Source organism: Colossoma macropomum, unplaced genomic scaffold (assembly GCF_904425465.1).
Source record: "Colossoma macropomum unplaced genomic scaffold, Colossoma_macropomum, whole genome shotgun sequence".
Taxonomy (NCBI): Eukaryota; Metazoa; Chordata; class Actinopteri; order Characiformes; family Serrasalmidae; genus Colossoma; species Colossoma macropomum.
Window position 1 is genome coordinate 35,813,413 of NW_023494805.1, and position 18,303 is coordinate 35,831,715.

Below are 18,303 nucleotides of genomic sequence, written 5' to 3' on the forward strand. Positions count from 1 at the left end.
ACACTAGATACATCCCCCCATCACGTGATGCTACTACGCTGGGGGGGAAAAGCTCAGAAGCTCCACTGCATCTTTTCTGCCACTAACACATCAATGGACTGCTTAACATGCTTGGAGAGGAACGCTAACTGCCAATTGTGTTAGAGAAGCTAAGAGCTAACAGTATAGATCAAATCTGAATGTTTGTAAATATAAAAGGTGGTTATAGCATTGGAACAGCCCAATATACGGCACAATTTGTAATAAATACACACGAACAGACAAGACCTTAGAATTAACAATATTATTCTATTATATCTATAACAATAGAATTATGTTGTATTTGAGGCTGTAATTTCAAATATACCCAAGTATGTAGTGAATTTTACTTTTTTTTTTCCCATTTTAAAGCTTTCAAAGGCAACTTGAGCTGCTATAAATAGTACTTCAATAGTGTTAATATTAATTTTGCTGCAATGAATAAACGATCTCACTGAGGGATCCTCTGTGTTTGCGAACACTTGCAGCTGAAGATATCGATAATGTAGTGAATTCTTTACTCTTCAAGATAAAGATAATGTTGCACCAGCACTATCATACGACCAATAAGAGCACCACAATATAAAGTATGACGGTATGTCGATGCGTTAATAGCTATTTTTAGAATCATTACTTTGTAGAGCGTTCGACATAAGGCTACAAGCTAGTTAAGAAACTAACACTGTTAGCATTATTGCTAGCAGCCACAGAACAAGTGTTTCTGCTCATATTTTAACACTAAACAGAGAAAAAATTAAGTTTTGTTTGATTCTACACATAATTCTGTGTAAATGTAGACATTTGTGTGAGTGTGTGTGCAGACTTTGCAATATATCATTTCACTCAAGCCACTAAGCTAACTGGCCTAGTTAGATTCTTTAGAGTGATATAAAATGACCAAAAGGACCAATAAACGGTTAATCGTAGTTATTGTAAACAGTCCCAGCTGTCTCTTAAGCAGGTGAGAAATGAACTGGTGAGTGTGTTGTGGGCAAACATACCTTTAAAATGTGGATATTTCTTTACTAAGCCCTGTAGTGAAATGAGCGGCTGGTGATTATATGACAAAAAAGAATCACACAAAGTTGCGAAGTTATAGTTTTCTAAAAACATGAAATCATGTTGTTGCAGTGCAGTGCACCCTGTGTTGTCCACTCAAAAATAAGTTCTTTGCTGCTGTGATGTAACGCTGATTTATTCTAAAGGCAATTCTGATAGGACAGTGGTCATTAGGTATGTCTGGAAAGTTGGCCTACCTTGAACAAAACCCGAACAAAGTCAGATTATGTACTTGCCTTTCTGACTTCAGTGGTGCAGCAGTCACAGTCTGGCACTAACTTCAGCTTTGTCTACCTTGGATGGTTGATCAGCCAAGCTGCGATTGGAAAGAGCAAGCTTTACCTGGAACGAGCAAAGTCGTCCTCTGCATTTATCTCCTGTTTGAGAACACTTTGTTTTCGCAGTTGAGTGCAGTGTGCCAGCATTACACGAGGATCAAAAACCTGTGCTTATACCTCAGATATGCTAACTCGTTTGGGAAGATATCACCCAAATGTCTCAATTACCAAAGAGAATAGAGGATGCGAGTTACAGAAGCTGCTTCTCCACACAGGATTCAAGCAGCTGCCAATTTCTGACTCCAAAAAAAAAGAGCACAGCCTGCCTGGTGTGAAGGAAAAGGGAGGGGTTGGGAACCAGAAGGCAATGGGCCTTTATAATTTGCATAATTGTGCATATTCATAAATCTTCTCATTCTTAATGTGTTTTGAGGTTTGGGGACGCTCCTAGGAGTTTCCTGCACAGAGCAACAATACATAAAACTATTAAACAACAGATTTTTTTACAGTTTAAATTGTAACTTTAGGCGTACTTTGAATAAAAATTAATATTTACATGATATAATTTTATATAGTCAACTTCAATCTAAGTAATGAGCCGAGAGGTGTTGTATCATTCATAACCAATGATAAAACGCAGTTCCTTTTGTTCAGAGCAATACGTTTCCCTATGTTGCTAGTCCAGTCTTGCATTCATAATTTGGATTTCTTGTACTCTTTTTGCACAAGGACTGAACGGCCTAGTGTTAAAGACAAATAGGCTGAGCAGGGAGTCACTGGGCCTATAAATAAAGGCTCATAAGGAATACCCTCAGACTGAATTAAATTGCTATTGCGCTCCTGAACAGAGCTTGTATTGAAGTCTCTAAAAACGTTAGTATCGATCGGAGGTGATTGCCTATCACGTTGAGTGCTCTATTCGGGATTGACTGGGCTGGGACCTAATCAGACCCACTGTGCCCTGCTGAGAAGAGGAGCACACACACACACATACACAAGACTTTACTAGCAGGGCTCATATCGATTCAGAGATAACAAACCTCCAAAACTACATGCGCACACAAACGCAAAGCACTTAACTCATAATTCAACCCCAAAAAAAAATCAAACAGTGTTTATTCCCTCGCATGCCTCAGCCTCTTGCTTGACCACAGCATAATAAGGCACGGAGGCTGCTCTCATTAGCGGGAGAGAGAGAGAGGAGAGAGAGAGAGAGAAACAGGGGATGAAACGGCCAGAAGAATCGGCAATTACGCTCGGCTGGCCAGGTGCCAAGCAAATAAGGCGCTAAGCAGGGTTTACACACGCGTCGATACGTCTTCATGAATTACGCATTCCTGCTCTCAGCTCTGGCCAAATTGAAAGGTGGTGAAGAAGGGGTGGGGGCGGTTGGGCTGGGGGGACGTGTCAAAGGGTTTTTTGTCCAGTGAAGACTATCTACAGGGTGTAAGTGCGTATGTGTGCGTGTGTAGTTTTGCGACAGTGTGCCTTCCTCTCAGAAGATGAAAGAGACCACTTAAGGGACAGAAAGGAGAGAAGGAGAGGTGAGGAGGGATGTAGACAGAGGGGAGAGCTGAAAGCTATTCAGTAGGGAATGGTAGACTGGCAAAAGGACCAAGACAGTGGAAAATACATCTTCCTTTTCCGGCACTGATACTCATAACAGATACTCAGTGTTTGGGGTAACGTTGGTACAAACTGGCCGATTAGTACTGGAGAAAGTGTCTCTGTAACGTCCCCAAATTATGTTCACTTCAGTGTTTAGAAGTAAACGGATCCAAACAAACTAGCAACAAAGTTAATACCAGATAAAATAGCATTAGGCTAATAAACTAGACTCAATTACCTTAACAAATATCGTCCATCGGGACAGAAGTTGCTCTGCCTTGTCAGAGATGCCTTCAGATATTTCATTTTCCTTCCCATTCTTATTATCCCATTACCAAAAATGTAGATTATAGTAGTCTAGTGTTAAACTTTACCAAGTCAAGCCCCGTTTTAGCAGATAGTCGTATCTCTTGGTCGGTGTGTTTATCGAAAAGTGGAATCTGTTTTTACATTACTGTGATGCTGATTCAGACAGCCTACTATTACTGAAGGAACTACTGTTACTGAAGGAGTCTGGCAAATTGCAGCAGGTTATTTTCCAATCAATGAGTTTATATGTTGTATATACAGTCAGTAGTTCCACGCTTTCACTCATGTTTGTACGGCTTGTGTATTTTTGTTACAGTGGAGGCTCTTGATGAGAACTGGAGTTTTACACTTTGCTGTTGCTTTTGTTAGTTTGCTGCTCATTGATTTATCTGTAGCTCTCCCACGAGCACTGTCCTGCACAGTCTGCTGACAGTGCTGAAAGTATCGCCTTAAAAGCCAATTCAAGCTATATCGGAACGAGAAGGTCACAGTGACAGATTCTACCGTAGCAACACACAGCCTGCAACAGCTGGGCTTAAGCCTGCACTGCTATGAATCAAACTAAGAAACCCCTTTTCTCAGTTGCCATAAAATGCCATTTCTGCATGTTTTGGAGGAGGTATGTCAATTGAACAATGCATTTTCTTCTTTCTTAAACTTTGATGGAATATATTTTGGTGGAAATGTGTGAACTAGTACAAATTTCACACTATTTAAAATGAAAGGAATTGTAATTCTACTATAATACTTCGCTAGCTTCATGTCAAATATGCAATATTTCAGGGTAGATTTATTATAGAATCAGATTGGACTCTTTCTTTTTCATCCTCTGATAACCAGTCCAGCGATTTCTGCTGTTATCAGGCCGATACTGATACAGGGTATTGGATCAGTGCCATCTCTTTAAAGAGGTTAAAAAGCCTGAATGAGGGGATAGAAACAGAAATAGAGAGAAAGGGAGAATAATGGCGCTGACAGAACAGTCTTTGAAGACTGAAAGACAGGGCTTGGTGTAGCAGCTCCAGCTCTTAACTCCCATACTCACATACCCAGTGCCTCTTTCATCCAGAGCGCTATTTAGCATCCTTCTCCATCATTCCATTGTTCCTTCCCCCTTCTGTTCCCCTCTTTCACTGCCTGACAGCCATTCCCGCTCGCTCTTTTCCAGCTTTCGCCCAAGTCTACACTGTAAGACTGTAATGGCATTTCCATACTGGAGATACATATGGCTCATGCATAATTTACAGCATCATCATTGTTGGGAGAAAACTGTATAAATCATTAAATACTTAGGTTTGTTTTTGTTTTAATAAGTGTTCCTCTTTAAGTCCTTTGGGGATTGTGAGCACTGTGAGCTGAAGAAACTCCAAACATCTTGACGTTTCTGTAAAATACAAACGTTTTCCTCTCTGCTGATACTGCAGCTTCAGTTGCAGTGGAGATCTAAGGGTCGTGTTAACAGAGTTTTTTTTTTTTTAATAATGTACCCTCCTTTTCCCCAATGAGTATATTTACAAAAAGAAGAAGGATGGTAGGGATGTGTGAAACTGCCATATGTAATTGTTTTAGTTAGTTATGTACAGCGCTGCTACTCAGTTTAGTTCACTTTCGACTCCTGGCCATTTGGCTTCATTGCTAAGACCAGAGGTCAGCAACCAAAACGTAAAGAAGAGCCATTTTGTCCTTTCAACAAAAATCAAACCACCCGGGTAGCCACAACCTTTTATATCCATTTTGCCATCTTGTGTATGTGTCTGTGACTATGTCTCAGTATGTGCTGATGTACTAATATAGGCTAAAAATATAAATGAAAATGCGGACTTACTTTGCTCTGCTTTAAGCTTTAGCTCAGCTATAGCCGCTTTTCTTGCAGCAGGAAACTTTTCTGCAAAGTAGAAGTTTCTTGAAAAATGTCTCTGAACATTCAATTTTTTACCAGGCTGAAGTCAGATTCTCATTCTCCAGCTTCTTGTTTGAATTTTCCCATTCCACCTTAAATAGTGCCTGAGGCGCCAGAATGTAACTGCTGCACCGTTTAATGGAACGAGAAAATTTGAAGTAGAAGCTGGCAAACTTTTTTTAGTGTTTGTCAGTTTCTTGTTGCAGATTAATCGTATCAGGAAACAGCTGGAGTGATTATAAATGCAAATAAGTCCAATCGTCTCCAATTATCCACGTCCGTCTTTAATCTCTCTCTTTGCCTTTTCGTTAGCTACTCGTCAACTACGTTAGCTTTTCGTTGCTGTGTGACCAGCAGTCTGTGCACCAACCTTCAGGGTTATAGGGTGAATTAGCAGTTCTACATTAACTCCAGCGTTTAAGACCAATTATTGTTAAAACTGTGTTGAACGATCAGCAGAGTTTTTTTTACTGCAAAGGAGGATTATTTTATTTTTCTGCTGTGGAGCTGCAGCAGGGCGGCTCCGGAGCCGCATGTTGCCGACCCCTGGCTTAGACAGTCTTTTGCTGTACTATTTGAAGCAGTTGTTCAAACAAAAATGATAGGTCATTGACATATTTATTAAAAAAGATGTGCATTTTTGTATCTGCAGGAATTCATTTGTTTCTTTTATTTCATAGTGATATGAAATCATTTTCAAATAGGATAATTCATTTTACCTAATATAAAATGCAGAATAGTGCAGACGTTAATAAAAATGTTACATTTTAAAGTTAGTTACTGCGACTGAAAACATGTATAAACTAGTCTTTGTACTTGGACAGCTGTGCAAACCTTCGTCCTTGAACTCAAGTTTATACATACTTTTTAAAACAAATAAACATAAATAAAAAAACACATTGTTTTTTATACCAACTGCGTCAGTTTTTTGTTGTTCTGTTGCTCGGAAAGTGTATTCACATAAATGTGATGTGTATTACATTTACTGAATTATTTAATAGGAAAATAATTACCCCAAATACGGTCAGCAAGCCAAGACTTGTTAGTGTCTGAAGTTTGCTTCTGTTTTGCCCTGGAGCTACAGAGCTACAAGGAGCTGCACACCAGTCAGCATCGTGGAAATTGCATGCTTAATCATCATACCCTCGCCTCAATCACATCAAGTTGTTAAGTAATCTCAAATAGACTTGCTTCTGTGGTTTCTAACACTATATGACGTACCCTTACAGAGTATAGCTAAACCAGTAATAGCCATGTTGAGGCCTGAATTTTGTCCATTATAAAGGGAGCTGCTTAGCTTAGCCTTGTAGCTTCAGTGCTAAAGAAGCAAACTTGTCTTGACCAACATGTCTTGACTGCTCTACTACATTTGAGGTAACGGGGGGGGTGTAAATTTCTTGCTGAACCATCGAGTTAGAACTTTCTTTGGTGTGCTAGCACCAGGGCTGTAGACGGATGGCCAGTTTAGCAGACTGCGACGATGCAGTTATGCAAACGCTCTCAAGCATTTCCTAACAAGCCCATCTCACACCTCAGACAAACACCCCCATGGACCAGCATCCCACATAGCGAGAACACTCGCAGCTTTAATCCGCTTGTTTAGCTTGCGTTGCGTATTGGCAGGTAGTGCTGCATTTGAACAATAGAAGAATTTGGCCTGTGTTGAAGCCACCAGATGGCCAACGCGCATCAAACTGTTTCTTCCTCTCCTTCTTTGGTTCTATTTCCCAGAGAAGCAATTAAAATCTGCCAGTTGAATGCTAATGACGGGGGAGAGTGTGGCTAACTCCTGCGAGTTCACCCAGTGGGCTTGCCAAAAGCCCTACTGCCATTTCAACCGTTTCCCTTGTTTTTCACTTCAACAGATTCAAGCTAACTCTCTTTGTTTGTGACTAATTAGAAAGTTAAGGGGAATTATTTCCTTCATGTCTGCTTTTAGGATTATTATTATTGCCATTATTATTATTATTAATATTATTATTATTATTATTATTACTATTTGCTTGGCAGGATGCCTCAATGCCTTCCAGAAATGCCAGAGTTTTCTAGTGATTTTTCAGTGCTTTTCTCTTCGAGTCATAATGATTCCATTAATGCACAATGCTTTGCAATTACAAGCCAACAAGCTTTTTGGCGCGTTCTTTAGATCGGATCTGTGTTATCTGCAAAATCTCGACAGTAATTCGGCTTTGCCAGGCTCAAAGCTAAGAGAAGAATGGAGAATGGCATCTTTATTGTGAAGCGTGGCAGAGATGAAAATGTCTTTGTAATAAAGGGCGAAGTGCTCAGGAAGACGATTGAGTCTAGCTAATCAGCAGGAAGAAAAAGCCCTTTGTCAGTGCAACATCTTTAAAGAGGGGGAGCATCTGGTGCACGCCTTAGGTTATTCTTAAAATTTAATGATGATGAGAAAAGGTGTACGTAACACACACACACACACACATGCACACAGCTGTCTGCTGATTGCCCCTAGAAGCAAAGAAAGAGAACACATCGGCGCGCTGGATGGCTTTCACACTCTTAGCGTTTTGGTCATACTCTAAGTGAGTTTGCCACACTATACTTGTTGGTAATGAATCTGGCTTCAGCAGCGTAGCTTTGTGCATGCAGCATTGGCTGTCACTTCCGCTGTCTGCAAAACTTTGAACAGCATGTTAGCATCTTGCTTCAGCCAGCACTATCACAATGCTACTATGGCACTTTGTTCGTGATGAAGGGAGTGGTGCCAGTGCTGCAATGCGAGACGTGTTGCGTTCCTAGCACAATGGATGGAATAAGACTCTGCCAAATGATTTTGCAATTTGGATGGGTTTTGCTTTTGCTTTTTTTTTGTGAGCAGTATCACACTAGTCTAGCTCTTTGCGCAAGCTCACTTTCAAGAGCTTCCAGAATCTGTTGCCAACACACATCCACTGTTCTCACATTTAGCGTGAGCATGCTAATGGTATAATGGATTCCCCATCCTCTTAATGTGATGGAGTGGCCTATCACCTGGATTATAGTAGCTGTATGCGAAAGCAACCCTCTGGCACCGGCTCCACATTGTAATTGTATCTGTAGCACGGCTAGCGCTGTAGCTCAGCCAGAACTGAGCCTTTAGGTGCAGCCAGGACATGAAGAGCCGCTCAGCCGACAAACAGCAAGAACACACAGCAGGCCTCTACCAGTCGAGTGCAATTACAGACAACCAGGCTACCTTTCAAACAGCAAGGAAAGCGCAGGCGAAAGCACTGTTTGTGGTTACACACTGTTTGAAAGTCCTGGCTTTAATCTATAGCAGCAACCAGATAGTGCTGTTTCTGTTTGAAAGGTTTGTTGATGTAGTCCAGGCTGGAAGTTGAAATTTGTCCGAACTTGACAAGACCTGACTATAAACATTAAGCTTCTAATAATATTTGTTAGGTTAAGATTTCACGATGGGGTTTCTCACAGTCTCCCACGCTAAATGTGTTTTGGCTTGCATTTAGTCTGGCTTTAGATTTTTCCCTATTTTATTCTCACTCCCTACTTGTATTACCTTAGACAGTTTTTAAACTGGCTTGCAGGAGTCACTCATTACGTGTCAGTGAGGTCTTTGAGGAAAGACTAAAACCTTTTGAGGCTGTGCATGGGTGAATAAATACATTTGTCAAAGTTGAATTTTGAATTAAACTTAAGTTTGGATTGATTATAATGAGACTTTTTTCATCAGATCAGTGATATGATGATGGTTGGAATGTTCAAATCTATTCACTCTGGTTCTGGTGACTGGGTTGGGACAGAGGTTCAGAGAGAATTCTGTTGGGCTACAGTTGGGTTCATACATAATTTCTTGGGTTACAGTCAGTTGGGGCAGAATGTTGTCAATCTACAGTGAAGTCCAGACAGAATTTTGTTGCACTGTAGTCAGGTTGGTACTGAATTTTATTGGGCTACAGTCAGGTTTTGTCAGGCTATAGTTAAGTTTGGAGAGAATTTTGTCATGCTGTGGTCAGGTTTGGAGAGAATTTTGGCAGGCTACAGTGAGGTTTGGGGAGAATTTTGTTGTGATACTATCAGGTTTGGAGAGTGTTTTGTTGGGCTACTGTCAGGTTTGGAGAGTGTTTTGTTGGGCTACTGTCAGGTTTGGAGAGAATTTGTCATGCTGTGGTTAGGTTTGGAGAGAATTTTGTCAGGCTACTGTCAGGTTTGGAGAGAATTTTGTTGGGCTACTGTCAGGTTTGGAGAGAATTTTGTTGGGCTACTGTCAGGTTTGAACAGAATTTTGTTGGGCTACTGTCAGGTGTGGAGAGAATTTTGTTGGGCTACAGACAGGTTTGGACAGAATTTTGTTGGGCTACAGACAGGTTTGGAGAGAATTCTGTTGGGCTGCAGTCAGGTTAGGACATAATTTGTCAGACTTCAGTTGGATTCAGAATTTTATCTGTGCTATTGGATTTTTGGTACTGTGGTTCAGGTCACGCTAGAGCAGGATTTTGCTGAGCTGTAGTTACGTTCAGAACAAAATTTTAGGCTCAAGAAAAGCTTTGGTTCCATAGAATTTTTGGACAGGTCTAGACTAAACGATAGTGAATGTTATGATTAACCAGAGCATTTCATAAGCTCTCTTCAGCAGGGTGGGTCAGAATGAATGGGATGAAGCATTCTTATCCCTTTCTAATCTTCTGTTCTCATCCTCAGTGTTTGTTTATTTGTCCACTTAGATGGCAGAAAGTGACCTGTCTTCGCATTCACTTCGATTTTCATGGTCATTTACAGAAGAACACTCTCTGTTAGTTTGCTTTTGGGTGACCCACTCCCATAGCTCTTCTGGAAGACTTTAGCAAATGAGTTTTTTATTGCTACCCGTTTCCTTGTACATGGGGGTGTGAGAGTTAGCTGTTTGTGCTTGAATGTAGCATATTAATTGGCCGGTAGTGAATCAAACCGATAAAAACCTGCCCTCGCAGGTCGGCCTCCCTATCTCATTATCGCCTTCCGCATCCACAATTACCCTAATGAATCGCCTCCAAATTGAATGTCCCCCACCACAACCCCTCAGAGACACAGCCACGCGTTCGTACCAACATCTTCATTTAATCTCCCTTGCTTCGCTAATAATGACTTTGGCTGGAATAAACTTTAATTTTTGATGTGCACTGGATAGAGTCCAGGTCTGTGTTATGAGCAAGAGAGAGATGAAAGGCTATAAGTAAATGAAAAAGAGAAAAGACAAGGCATGGACATTAGATTTCACATTCATTTGCCCGAGCTGTTATTATATGATAAGGAAGCGATAGGGCTTAAGCCCCTGCGGCGTTTCAGCGTCAGTGGCTAGTCATTTCTTGCCATTAATGTGAAGAGCCACTCTGGGTGATTAGAGCAAGGGGGAGCAGAAGTTCCTCCTGTCCAGCTCCATCCTATTAGCGGCGCCGATCACTCAGGGGAGCGTTTGGAATCAGCTGATCTGCCTAAAGCAATGCAAATCTGCACTCTCCACCAGCCACTGTGACCAAAGCATTACAGCTTGCTGAAAATGTGCAGGCAGAGATAGGCTCATTCCTGCAATGTCATGTCCTCTCTCTTTCTCTCTGGACCTTTCTCTGTCTGTCTCCCTGTACAGTAGTGATTGCCTTCAGATGCTGTGTTCTTCCTCTGTTCAACGAGGGATATAAAACCGTCATTTGGTCATTAGATTATTGGACACTGACCTGACAGTTTAGCTTTACTGTTAATGCTCCATGGCAACGTTCGCAGAGCTTATTCCAGTTTACACTCAAGCTCAACTGGCTCATCCTTTTTAAGCAATTTAGTTTACATTTACATAAAAAAGCAACAGTACTCTGAGAAGAATCTGTGACCCAAGACAAGAGTTTTACTGTAGCTTGATCTACAGTTGTAAACTGTAATCTAATTAAATACAAAGGTAAAGAAAGATGTTCACATATTAAACATATTGAAGCTGCGCTATATAAGATAACCTTACAGAGCGGAAGAAAAACTTGCTAAAGTATTGTGTCCATGTATTGCTGCAAGTCACCCTGTAAAGCCTGAAATAGTCATTTGAAAGTCAAAGGTGATTGGTTGGATTTATCAGGGGATCACGTCATACGTCTTTAAGTATTAATGTGCTACACACAGAGTCAAAAAGAATATCCGGCTCAATGTTTAGGTCTCAAATGCAAAACCAACATTATACTGATGAAGATATGATGGCAACAGTAGACAAGTTTTGACCAAGTTGTCTTTGAATACTCTTTCAGTGCGCTTTCAGTCTTTAGATTCGTCTACTAAGGGGTCTGAAGCACAACCAGCATTAACAAAATGTTTGCCGCGTGTTGCATGCAATTGCACATTTCCTCCAGAGAGGTCTCCAAATCCCCAAATCATACATAACTTTACATGACTTTAATATTTTGTACAGTATACCACATAGTAGTATATATAAAGCTTATTGGCACCTTCCATGATGCTCCAGCCAGTGGAAACGATCCAAAATGACATGGAATAAAATCTAATTATGTTATTGTACATTAAAGGTAAGAACTTTTTTTCTTGTAGTGTAAACGTACCATTTTGGGGACATAAAAGCATCTTTTTTTACTTCTGACATTTCAGACCCCTTTGCTTTTGGGTGATAAGTTCATTCTGTGACTGGAGAGCATTTGGTCAGACGAAAGTCCGAGGAAACTTGGACTCGTTCTCTCTGCCCTCCACGTCTTTGCTGCGTCCGCATAAAAATGAAACGATAATAAAAAACCCATGCACATCCGCTGAGCTCATGGTTGTTTTGTTTAGCCCGAGCCGACGTTTATCTCAAGGTCACATGTTTATTGCCAAATGAAAGGCTAAGGTTGGCTACGTCGCGTTTTAAGACCGTGCGAAACACGAGGTAATCAAAACGGGCAATTAAGCATTATCGGCGGAAATAGCCATTGCGCCGTGCCCTTCCAGCTTCTCATCTTTCATGCCTTTCAGCTTCCCCTCACACAAAATGCCTGGAGGGCGCACAGGAGAGGAAGTAAACGTTTAACACAGCCAGATTTTAAGCAACACAAGAAGATGGAAGCCGTGCTTTTGAGACAGCGTGATGGTGGTAACTTCAGATGGGTTTTAATGCTATTGTAGATTAATACTGAATAAAAGCTAGTGGGGACCAATTATCCATACTGTGCACATTTCTTTTTCACTCATTATTAGTTAGGCATGCCCCAATACAGGAATTATGGGTCTACATCTGATGATTTTTATGTACATTTTCATGTACATATCTGCCGAATGCTCATACCAATACCAATACATAAATATTTATAATCTGTAGAAATCGAGACTCAAGTTTTATTTGTTGAGATTACAGGTAGCACTTCAGATCATCAATAAGTGGAAAAATGAAAAGGGTAAATTAATGGAAAGAAGGTTGTTCTAAACTAAAAATTACATCATTATAATTTTCTGGTTGTTAATAAATAATAGGTAAGTACATGTAGCCGTAACAAATCTGTAATGAAATGGTAAAATAATGGTAACAAGTTGACAAACCTAAAACCATATGCTAATTTTTTTATTGTTAATGAATAATAAGTAAGATTAAGATAAAGAAAGGTAAACGTGTTATTTAAAGATATATGTGGTGTGATTTGAATCTTTAACTAATTTCAGATCCTTTTGCCTTTTGAACTGTGTTTTATAATATAGTAATAATATTGAACAATGTACAGAAGGAACACATGATGTTATATTTTCCAGCCATGATTCTTTGTAATCTCAGCATATTTAGCACATTTATTCTTTGGTAATAATTTCAGTGTCACATTGTTTTGAATACGTTTGCATTTCACAGCTCATATAGAGGTATCACTATATTTTATTGTCATTATGATTAATTACGTCACAATAAGCTTAATTAATAAGTGAGTAATTAAAGTAATTGAATACAAATTATTGTAGTTGGAGTTTTTTATTATTATTAATGATAATATTATTATTACAGTATGTTTTACTTGTGGCACTACAGGTTCTATTTGTCCATTTAAACTTATAAAATCCCAGAAAAATAAAATATTTTGATGCATGTGGTCTATCGTGAAAATATCTTGAAGTATCCTGATATAATATTTTTTGCCATATTGCCCACCCCAAGCTCAAATATCATTTAGTTTTACTGTAATTACAGCCTGTGACTATGTGTGTACATTATACTGTCTGACCATTTAAAGATGTAACAGGTAAGAAAAAAGTGAAGTAGTATTTTACAGCACTAATATATAATTACAGCAAAACCGCTTTATTGTTTCTGCTTATAACCCTAATGTTATACAACCCTATAAGAATTGAAAAGAATTGGGGTGACATGATGATTCAGCAGATGTTGAAAGAGCTGGACACAGTTACGCTACAATGACTCATTGTTTAGTATTTACTCAATTTCACTTAATAGTTACTGTTCATTTGTTTTGGACCAGCTAGAAAATGAACATTTGTTTACAGGTGATTAGGAATTTGTTACCATTATTTTTCCATTTTATTACCAAGTAGTTAAAACCACAGTTAGAAAACAGAAATTCAGCATGTAAAATTTAGGTTAGTATAACATTATTTTATCATTTTTTACTGACTTGTTACCACTTATAATTTAGTAACAACTAGAAATATATAATTTTTAGGTAGTATAATCATTATAAGTGAAGTGCAACTCAGTTACAAATGTAGTAAAATTATTAAATGCAGCAATTCAACTGCTGTAAACTTAAATGTTCTGCTCTTCTAGGGTACAGCAACTACGTCAGAAAGTATCGGTTTCAAATATTGTTGCTACTCATTTTTTTAAAGCAAAAACCTGCCAATACCAAAATTTTGAAAAATGATTTGATAAACTACTAAATCAGGTTTGTTCAACATTAGCATCATGCTAAATGAAACATTTAGCAGTTGACATTTGTCACTGTTCGCCATTAATTAGTGAGCCATTTTATGTTCTTCCTTTACTTTAAGAACGAGGAGGGAAATGTTGAAGCCTCCCAGGGGGCCTGTTATTCCTCCATTATTAAGTCAGCCTTCTACATGTCATCAGATCCTCGCTAATTACCTGTTATATTAGGGACGCGTTAGATGCCAGTGCAGTTTCCGATTCTGACGGATGTCCACCGTGTTAAATATTTGTAAAAAGAGATCCATTAAGTCTTACGAGAGGTGGTCCTCCGCATATGGCTCCGCATATATCACAACGTGGAAAGGGCAGCCCTAGTCATGGGAATATTTGGGCAGTTTTCTGGGCCTAATTGAGAGTGAGCTCGAGACAGTTGGCAAGGACATTAAGCTGGGGAGTTTTTAATGGAGATGAATGCAGTGCCAGCAGGAGAAGGGAGGGAAGCCTTGACCCTCCCTCCTGTTTCCGCAATCCACTTTTACATCCCCCCTCTCCGAACATACACACACATACACACAGAGACATGCACACTCCACACTATATCAAATTCTGCTTCCACGGTCAGCATTCTTTTATTAATCTAATAAAACCCTCTGCGCGTCCCATGAAATATACTGAACGATACAACTTGTTCTATCACGTCATTTTTTTCCCGTCAGCGCCGGTTTCTCTAGCCAAGGTTGATCGGCTCCTTTCAGCTTTGAAACTCCACTCTATGCGCCTTTGAACTTCCATTAGATCCATATTCGAGCCCGCTGCGGCGGTCGCTTTCAAAAAGCTCCCTCTCCATCCATATTTATCGAGCTCCCGGCGCACTTTTAAAGGTATCTCGCTCTGTTCTCCGCCATACGTCAAGGCCCTGCCATCCTCGGGAAAAAGCACAGGAGGACTATTCCAGCATTTTGATCTCCGTCTCTCTTCGTCTCTGCCTGTTTCTTTTTGTCTCCGCCTTGGTGTTGACCCTAAAGGGTTAGTGTTTTTTTTTAATGTTTGAAAGAAAAAGTGCTTTTTCACTCGACCTTGTCAGAGATCATGGAATCAAATTGCTGAGTCTTGCCCAGCTCCTAGCTTGCTAATGTTTTCTAGTAACAAGTGGAGCTTGTGGAAGAGGAAATGTTACTGTTGACTCCCCACCTGTAGTCTGAACGTCCTCTATCAGTCTGGACGGCAACCACATGCTTCCTAAAAGACACATGATATGAGTTACTGCTCACATTGCAGAGCAGGAGTCATCAATTCCAGTACTGGAGGCTGAGTGTCCAGTTTGTAGCTTCCATGCTCCCTGCTTGACTCAACATTTTGAACATCATCTACACATCACACAAAAAACAGTGGTCTGTGATGGGATGTTTTGCGTCAATCAAATGGCCCTTTCTTGTCAAAGTAGGTGGTTTTTGCCCACAGTAAGCTATTAAAGCCTCCAGACTCTCTAAGGATAGATAGAAGTCCGGTTTGTAAGACTAACAAGAAATAAGCTTCCATTACTTGTTAACTATCTTAGCCTCAAGAAGAAGAAGCAAATGTTGGACAGCAAACGTCTTAACTGATTCATTACATTTGGGGTAAAAGGTAAATAGACCCTTTTCACACCTCTGTGTTTAATGCAGTGGAATTAATCAAAGTAAGAGAAGTAATGCAGCAGTGCTGAGACCCGAAGATGATTCATACATTTTTACGTCCTTGTTAAGCACTTTACCACAAAAGACATCGCTCGTTTGGTGGAGCAGTTTTCTTTTGCAGAGATGAGCAAACTTAACAAGGTCTACTTTGAAAGTAGGCTACTGACGCCGGCAGCTTCAGAACCGGATGGGCGAGCGTTGTGGAATTAAAGAGGGTAAAAAGCTGTCTGTGATCAGGAGAGAGATTCTGACATGGTCTATAAATAAAATAGAAAATTGTGGTATAATCGTACCTATCTAGGCTATCCAGTCAAATGTGTGATCCTACCAGTATCAGTATATAACGTTGGTACGAGGCTGAAGTTCTGTCACACCTTAAACGGTGCAGCACTTACATTCTGGTGCACTTACATTCTGGTGCTGTGGCAGAATGTAACAGCTGCGCCATTTAAGGTGGAACGGAAAATTTGAATAAGAAACCTTATAGTGTTAGTGATCTAACCGCTCAAACACTAAAGTAATTAAACTTTGGCATGTCGGTTAGCTTACATAGAAACAGTGACAACATTGGACACTGTACAGCACAACATCACATAATACGATCAACAGACAGTAATATATAACTGACTCTGTTAACTTTACTCCCAACCTGCACGACATTGACTGTATTCTAGCAAACATTTGATGCTAACTTTAGCTAACCTTGTTGGGTATGTTTTCATGAGATTCTTAACAGCCAGACGTTTTATTACACACTTCTATAACCTAAGAATAGCTTAACCAATCCTCACTGAAGTCCCTGTAGTGACTGAACAATAAGCCTGGGATGTTAAGGAGTTTACTTCATGGTCAAGCAGGTAATTCTCAAAGAAAAACGTGTCCTTGTCAAGCTTGCTCATCTCTGAAAATGGAAACTGATCCACCAAACAAACTGTTGTTGGAAGAAAACCTTGTATCTCCATTTTTGACATTTTTCAGTTTTTGACAAAATTTGAAAATACCTGTTACCCTTTACATTGTATGTAAATTTCGTGATGCATGGACTAAAAGAAATGACCCAGAATGACTTGGAAAAAATTCTGGTTACATTGACTTATATTAAAAGTAAAGTAGGTTTTTTCCTTCTCCTGTAAAGTTATCATTTTGGAGATAGACGATTTTCTTCCGACAACAGCGATAAGCAAGTCCTCTTCATCAGAGACATTATAAAGGAGAACTTACACATTCTCATTTGTAACCGCTGCCATTACTGTAATCTTTTCCCTTCTATGACGAAGCGTGACAAAGATCTGTGTTGTTCATTTGATTTTTTGATGAAGTATTCTTTTAAGGATGTTGAACGTGGACGCTGCTGCTCAGTCCGACAGATCTCTGCCTCTCTCCCTCTCTCCTCCTCCCTCCTTTCTCACTCATTTCAATAGCGTTGGTATTCTACAGCCAGCCTGCGTACAGAAAGCACAAAGCCTCGCTGTCAGCACCATGCAGCTCAGGTGTCGGAGAGCGTCCAAGACCCAGATATTTAGATAGGAGGCAGCAGGATAGAGAGAGAAAGAGTACGAAAGGAGGTAGAAGTTTAGAAAAGAGTGAGAAGTGAAAACAGCAGAGGACAAACGGAGGCAGAGCGAGGGAAATGAGGAGACCGAGATGAGGACAGCAAAAAAAAAAAAAGAGACTGAGGAAGCATTAGAGTTTAAAAAGTAGAAAGACAGAGAGAGAGAGAGAGAGAGAGAGAGAGAGAGAGAGAGAGATGGTAGTGTGCTGAGGTTTTTAACAGTAGGGGTGAGAGCCCCAAGAGAGGAAAGCCACAGTGACTGTGTGAAAAATGACTCGCGATTGACAGCGTGTTAGAGGGAGAGACTAAATTGATATGCAAATTGAGTCCGCAAGTCTGTCGAGGGAAGAGAAATGGAGCCTGAGAGAGAGAGAGAGAGAGAGAGAGGGAGGGAGAGAGAAGGAGTTAACATGAATGTGAATTGCGCTGAAGCTGCCGAGGGTTGGTAATGGCTCTTTTTTTTTCTACTGCAGACTTGGGTGAGCTGACCATTCTAGATCTGTCGGCAGGATAGCAGAGTACAGAACGTTCCTGAGCTTGAATATGAGACGTAGGCCGTGTTATTAAGAAAGCAAAAAGAGCCGTTTGTTTTCACCGAGCACAGTTCATATGTAGAACAGAATACATGCTTTGAAGCTCTATAGCTGTCTGTATTACCAGCTAGTCTGTACCATTCACTATTGAGCAAAATGTAAAATTAAGATAATGACACACTAATAGCTGCTTACTTCAGAAATGCAAGCAAATATAGTTAATATAAATAGTTAAAAACAAATATTCAGACCATAGATATTTACAAAGATTATATTATGATCTATTTAAACCCAAGGTGTTGGTATTTTTAACAGTTTTTTATGTTTTCAGTTAAAGTGAAGTTGAAAGATTTATATTTATCATGAGTTTCATTTTTTTAAATAAAAAAAAACCCTCATTCAGATTCAAATAATGCTGTCCCACATTTTCATGTCACTACAGAATCACAGTTTTAGGCCATGGGCGGAGTCTTATTTTAGCCACACCCCTGTATTTTAGAGCAGAAAGTGGGGCAGCATCCCTGTCCCTCATGCCACATGGTG

General features: G+C 39.9%; 1 protein-coding gene across 1 annotated transcript in view; it reads left to right on the forward strand.

Moving 5' to 3' along the window:
• epha4b (eph receptor A4b) overlaps positions 1 to 18,303 on the forward strand; it is a 186,238-nt gene that overhangs the window by 124,291 nt on the left and 43,644 nt on the right. The window lies entirely within an intron of this gene.